Here is a 7,250-nt window from a genome sequence, read left to right on the forward strand (position 1 = left end):
AGGTGCTATGGAGAAAAATAAGAGCAAGGTGGGTTAGGCTGTCCTAGGGGTGGGTGGCAGAAATACAAAATAGTTTGTAGGGTGGTCAGGGAGAGCTTCTCCATGAAGGTGACATCTAAATAGAGACCTGAAGGATGTAAGGGAGGAAGCCATATGGTTATGCGATGAAATAGTCTTCCAAACAGAAGGAAAAGTAAGTGCCAAGGTCCTGAGGTATAGAAGCATGCTTGCATTCAGGAAACCGAAAAGAAGCCAGTGTGGCTGGAGATGAGGGACCAATGGGAAGAATAAAAGGAGAAGTAGGGAGGCGAGGGCTGGGTGTTGCTTATAAAATCATGAGTGAGATAGAATGTCATTGAGGCCTTGAGCCAAAATGTGACATGATCTGGTGTCCATTTTCAACAGCATGAAGAACAGCTACAAAGAAATCTAGAGATTAATTAGAAAGTTATTGCAATAATCTGGGCAAGAAATGATGATGGTTTGGAACATGGTGGTAGCAGTGAAGTGCTATGGGATGGGCAGTTATGGTTATCGTACATTTTGATTTTAAAGCCGATGTAATTTGTTAAAGGATTCATGGAGGGTTTGAGAGAAAGACATCAAAGATGACTCCAAGATTTTTGCCCTAAACATGCAAGAAAAGTTTTTCTTCACTGAGCTGGGTAATGCTATAGGAAGGGTAGGATTTTTTTTGTTTTTCCCAGTTGGGGAATATTGGGTTGTTTCCAGGTTTTGGTGATTATTGATAAAGCTGCTTTAAACATTCACATACAGGTTTTTTGTGTGAACATAGATTTTCATTGCCTTCAGATAAATGTGCAAAGTGTATGTTTCACTTTAAAAGAAACTGCTAAAGACTTCTCTAAATTGGCTGTCTCACCAGCAAAATATAAGGATGCCAGTTACTTTGAGTCCTCACCAGCACTTGGTATTGTCAGGTTTTTGTGTGTGTGTAGTCATGCTAATAGGTACCTAGTATTTCATTTTCATTGTAGTTTTAATTTGCATTTCCCTAATGACTAGTGATGTTGAACATCTCTTCATAGGCTTATTTGCCATCTGTACATCCTATTTGGCGAAGTGATTGTTTAAATCTTTTAAAAAGAAGGCTATTGGGGCATTTGGGTGGCTCAGTTGGTTAAGCATCCATTTCTTGGTTTAGCTCAGGTCACGATCTCATGGTTTGTGAAATTGAGTCCGACATGCTGACAGCATGGAGCCTGCATGGAAATCTGTCTCTGTCTCTGTCTCTGTCTCTGTCTCTCTCTGCCCCTCCCCTGCTCATGTGTGTGCATGCGCACTCTCTCAAAATAAATAAATAAAACTTTTAAAAAATAAAAAATAAAATAAAAAGAAGCCTATTTATTTTCTTATTTCTGCATTTTGAGAGTTCTTTCCATATTCTGGAGTCAAGTCCTTTGTCAGATAGATGGTTTGCAAATATTTTTGAGGAAAGTTAGGATTGAAAGAAAATCGGGAACTTGTTTTTGGAGAAGTTGAGTTTGTGATCCCTGACATTCAAGTGGGGGTGTGAAATAGGTAGAAGTTCAGAGGGGAGGCTCAGGCTAGATATATAAATTGGGGAGTTATCAGCTTGTAGATGGTTTTTAAAGCCATGTAACTAGTTAAGTCCACCTGAGCAAGAGTAGACAGAGAAGGGAAGAAGTCCAAAGAGTGAGTTCTGTGGGAAGATGTAGAGGAATTAGCAAAGGATACTGACACATAGTAGGGAGATAGGAGGGGGATCAAGAGATAGAAGGGTGATGTGGTGCATGGGTGGCTCAGTTCGTTAAGCCGCTGACTCTTGATTTTGGCTCAGATCATGATCTCCTGGTTTGTGGGATCAAGCCCTGAGTCTGGGTCTGCCCTGATAGGTCTTTCCCCGCTTGCATGCCCTCTCTCTGTCTCTCAAAATATATCAACTTTTAAAGAAAGGCAGAGGAATATCACATAAGCCACATGAAGAAAATGGTCATAAACATACTCTAAAATGATATGCTTTTTAATTTTATCACATGATATCAGTTTCCTCATTTGCCTTCTTCACTAAATGTCAGATTTTGAGGCCCGGGAATTTATCACATCCATTACTCTCTCTCTGGGGCTCTGGTTAGCTCAGAGCCTGCCACATATTAGACTCTCTTGATGGGATTTCTTTTCCATGTATTTATTTATTTATTTTTAATTTTTAATTTTTTTAACGTTTATTTATTTTTGAGAGAGAGAGAACCAGTGCGGGAGGAGCAGAGAGAATGGGGGACAGAGGATCTGAAGTGGGCTCTGTGCTGACAGCAGAGAACCTGACTCAGGGCTCAAACTCATGAAATGTAAGATCAACTGAGCTCAAGCTGGATGCTTAACTGACTGAGCCACCCAGGTGCCCCTACTTTTGTTTATTTTGAAAAAAGTTGTAAATTAGAGAAAAGTTACAAGAATACTATCATGAGCTCTGGAACCCCCTTTACCCAGGTCAATAATGTTTAGTAAACATTTTGCCAGGTTTGATTCTTTTTCTTCTCCCTTTGAAACTAAGTTACAGAGATCACGACGTATCATACCTAAGTAATTTAGCATCCATCCTTAAGAAAAAGGTATAGTCATACAAAACCACAGTATAATTACCAAAGTCAGGAATTTTGACATCAATACACTGTTGCTGTGAATATACAATCCATGTACAAATTTTGCCAGTTGTTTCAGTAATGCCCTCCTTCCCTTTCTCACTTTTCATTCAGCTCCTGTGTCCCTTTAGTCTCCTCTGATCTGGAACAGTTCCTCAGACTTTGTCTTCTTTGACATTGACTTTTCTTTTTTTGACATTGATGTTTTTGAAGCACATAGACCAATGTTTTTAGAATGTTAGCCAATTAAGATTTTTTCCAATGTTTCTTCATGTTTAGATTTCTTCCATTTTAGGCAACAAAATGCATAAGTGACATTGTATACATATTAGAAACTCAATGTTGGTTGAATCATTATTAAAGAGAGTAATTCACTAATTTCTTAAAGGGAGATTATGTCAAGTCAGAAACGAAGATGAATATTAGATGCTACCCTGCTTGCATAGAGATAGGTAGATAGGAAGGTGGGGTTGGGGGGAGGTGCTAGCAAAAACAGGTCTCTGGATGAGAGATTAGAACTTTTATTTACTCACAGCAATAACGCCAGGTGGACTAACACTGTTGCATAGTCCCTCGGGCCTAAAACCCCACATAGGGAGACACTGATGAGAGCAAGGTGGCTAGACCTACATGTAGGGAGGGATGAGGGACTCTGCTCCCTTATAGAAAGAGAAATAACCTTTCTTCTTTCCCTTCCTTGAAGGAGGGAGAAAAGTCTTTGCCTCTAGTGTAAACTAATTCTCCTTAGGAACAGAGGGGAAGAATTCTTGGATTGTTACCCTTTGGAAGCTAAATTATCTAAATTGTCTCTGAGGGAAGATAAAACCAGCCTCTTTGAGATTGCAGCCAGGGTTTTCTGTTCTTTTGATGTGTGAGCACATAGGCAGATAGTTCCCCAAATCCTTCCTTAGGCATCTCTGGGGAGGAGGGAAAGTTCCCTGTTCTGGAATGTAAGGCTTTGACTCCAGGTGAGATAAGTTTTATTACCCTTTAAAGGGCAACAAACATCTTTGAAAGCAAGACTTTAAACATTCTCATCTTCATAGTAGATCAATGTCCATAGCTCAATGTCCTGCAGAAACACAGGAATATAGGGAAAATTGCTCTTCCCTAGGCTACAGTGCAAAATTTCAGAATGGGCAAAATTTGTATTTTGTGATGCATGGACATCCTTTCTGCACTCTTTCCCTCTCATTTAGTGCATCTTTCCTTTGACCTTTGGTAGTCTCATGAGACTCTACCCTATCACTTCAGTTTGGGTTATGAGATCCATTTCAAAATACTCTATGCTACAAGATTATTTTGTCCTGTGTCCCCAAATTAAAAAGTTCCCTACTTTTAGGGTACTGGATCTTAGCTTCTTAGAAGGAGAGCAAGCTAAAGTTTAACCATCAAAATTAGCCATCAGCAAATCATGTGCTCTTAATATTGCAGGAGATTTTTGTCTCCCAGAGTTCTGATACCTATCACATAGAGGTGGAGAGATTGAAAGAATGAGATGAAGTAAATTTTGTGAAAGCACACTTGGGATTCGTAAAATCCCATATAAATGAACGCAAATTTGTGTAATAATAATTACTAATGCTACTGCACTAAGGCCTGGGTACAAGAAGACACTATTTTAATTCATGGCTTGTGTTGACTTCCGCCATTTTAGTGCATAGGCATTCATTTTCCTGCTTTCCGTCTCATGGCCACAAGAAGGTTGCTGCATCTACAGACACATTTGTGTACATTCCTGGCAGAAAGAAGGATGTGAAGTAAAGAGCAAAGAGGACAAAATAAGCTGTGTCTTTTTATTCAGAAAGAGACACTATCTCCAGAAACTACTACCCGATGGGGTTTTGGAGTGGTGGTGGGGGTTTGGAGCTGGTGGCCAAGAAAGAATTCTTGGAGATGTCTTTGGTGCAAAAAGGTGATTTTATTAAAGCACAGGGACAGGACCCGTGGGCAGAAAGAACTACACTGGGGTTGTGAAGAGTGTCTGGTTATATATTATGGAGTTGGGGGAGGTAAAGTCAAGAGGAAGTTTCTTAAAGGGATTTCCATATGCTAAAGAAGACTCAGATTACTGGCGCCCTAGCTATTGTCAAGTTAAGGTTGTCTTCCCTCTAGTAAGGCATTAACATTATGACAGTAGGGGGTTCCTACTCTGTATTTGCCTCAAGTATTTGTCAATGGGCTGCAGGTTATAAAGAAATTTAATTATACCTGCCCTTTCCTTCTTGTCTTTGTTTCCCATATCACTGTGAAGGAGAGGGTGATATTAGAGGATCCAGGAAACTGAGTCTATAGGTTTCTAGAGATTAGGCTATTGATAAGATTGTCCTTTTCTTGTAATTTACTAAGATATTTGTAAACTGATGGAGACTCAGGACTGGCATGACTGTGATCTCTATCAGTTAACCATTTGTTTGCTTTGCTTTCCTTTGTTCTTGGGCAGCCAGGAATGCCTGAGGAATATCACACATATCCCACGGTGGGGGGAGTTGTGAAGGGTGGGGGTGGGGAGAGTGTGGGGGGGTGTGCTAGTTTGTGATTTGCCCTCAGTTTGCCTTATGCGCCCTCATCACTACCTTCATCTTATTTTGAAAACTGTCACCTGGCCAGCCCAGATGCCAAGGAAGATGAAAGAGTATTTTTTTAAATCACATCTACTTTGAATAAAATCAGTGCTCTATTAGGAAGAAGGACTGGGCAGGGGTGGGGTGGGTATTGTTTGAATAGGCAACTGGCAATGTTAGTCCCATATAACAGTTTTACTTCTAGGAATTTATCCTACAGTTTTACTCACTGTTGCAGAATCTGTTGGTGCCCCAGGCATCCCTGCTACCATTTTGGTGTGCTCATCCCCCCAGCAGCTGTGGGAGCTGCTGGGAATAGCTCCCACCTACAACCCCAGAAGATTGCCCTTGGATGATTAGAGCCACCTGAATCTTAAAGTGCCTGGAGTTATGTGCTGCTTTCCCATACCTCCCCCTCAACCCCCATCCTGGAGTAGCCAGTGACTATTTGGATGTTGGAAAGTGGTGGGAGGGACACTAAAATATCCTCCAGACTGAGAATGCACTTTGAGACCAAAAAACAGAGCAAGCCACTCCATACCATACACAGAACTTCTTTAGGGTGAACAACCTACTGATGGGGGAGATCAGGCAGGCAAGGATCCAGGCAACACACAGCTATTCTCTGCCCAGTCTGGACTTTAACTTCAGCTTTTTTAGAGCGAGGGGATCATTGTGGTGAGGTCAAAGGGTAGTCATCTAAAGTGGTGACTTTTGTCTGTAAGTCACCTCTAGTAGTTATCTAAAAGGGTGCAATCTGTGAGCCAGTCATCTCTACTGGTTATCTAAAGTGATGTCTTCTGCGTGCCAATTTAGGGAAGGTCAGAACAAACCTTCCTGTATTCTGTTCAGGGCACACATAGTCTGGAACACATAGTCCCGAGGGAGGTCATTGTGCAGGCATGAACAAGGTGGAGGGCCAAAGATGGAGTCAGTGTTGTCAGCACTCCCACAGTGAGGGTACAAATGTTCTGGTCCTTGTCTGAAGGCAGACAGCAGCTGCTTGTACTTTATGCTTCAGAGCTCCCTAAAGGAACAGCCTGAATCCAGACTTCATCTGCAACCACATTCTTGCTTTACTTCTTCTCCTTCCTTGTCCTGCTTCCCTCATTCTCTTAGGTATACTCCTGAGAGTGTTCTAATAAAACACTTGCACAAGAATCTCCATCAGAATCTCTGCAGCTGGAAAGACAGTCCTAAGACACTCACACATATGTGAAATGACACATACAAGATTATCCATTGCTTTATTATTTGTAATAGGAAAAGACTCTTAACAAGCTAAATGCCCATCATTAGTATACTGGTTAAATAAAGTATGGTAACATATATAATTGAATACTTACCATGCGAGGGTTAAAAAGAATGAAGCAGCTAAACTTGTAATATTGGTTCTTCTGGGAAAGAAACTGTGGGTTGAGGAACAGGGTGAGAAGTAAACATTTCACTGTACTGTTTGTTCCTTTTGAATTTGAAACCATTTGGATGTATTGAATATTTTATAAAGCAAAATTGACATTAAAAATTAATGTGGACTAAGCAAGTAAATTTGGTACTTAAGTGAAAACTCCCAAGTACCTGTAACATTTATTAAATGACTATAAAATAGTAGTAACGAAAACTATTATTTACTAAGAGATTACTCTGTGGCCTATGTCTTCTCCTTTTATATCTGCATTTCTCAAAGTCATATATACATCCTGTCACCATACAGGTCTGTCCTCTCTGCTAAGATAAGTCTTAATAAGCTTATCAATGACCTCCTTGTCTTTAAATCCAGTAGCTGTTTTTCAATCCTCATTTTTGTTGTCTCTCAACAGCATTCTGTGACATTATGCCTCCTGGTTTACTGCCTACACTATACCCATGTCTTCCTAGCCTCCTTGCTCAGTTTGTCTGCTGCTGCCATCTTTAAATGTCCAAATTTCTCAAGACTCAGACTTAGGCTGGCTTCCCTTCTTACTTTGTGCTCTTTTCTCAGGCCTTACTATCCACATCCATGGCTTCAGTGACAATCTATGGACAAACGCATCCCTGATTTTATAAAATCTCCTCTGAACTC

The sequence above is a fragment of the Acinonyx jubatus genome, chromosome B4 (assembly GCF_027475565.1).
Source record: "Acinonyx jubatus isolate Ajub_Pintada_27869175 chromosome B4, VMU_Ajub_asm_v1.0, whole genome shotgun sequence".
Classification (NCBI taxonomy): Eukaryota; Metazoa; Chordata; class Mammalia; order Carnivora; family Felidae; genus Acinonyx; species Acinonyx jubatus.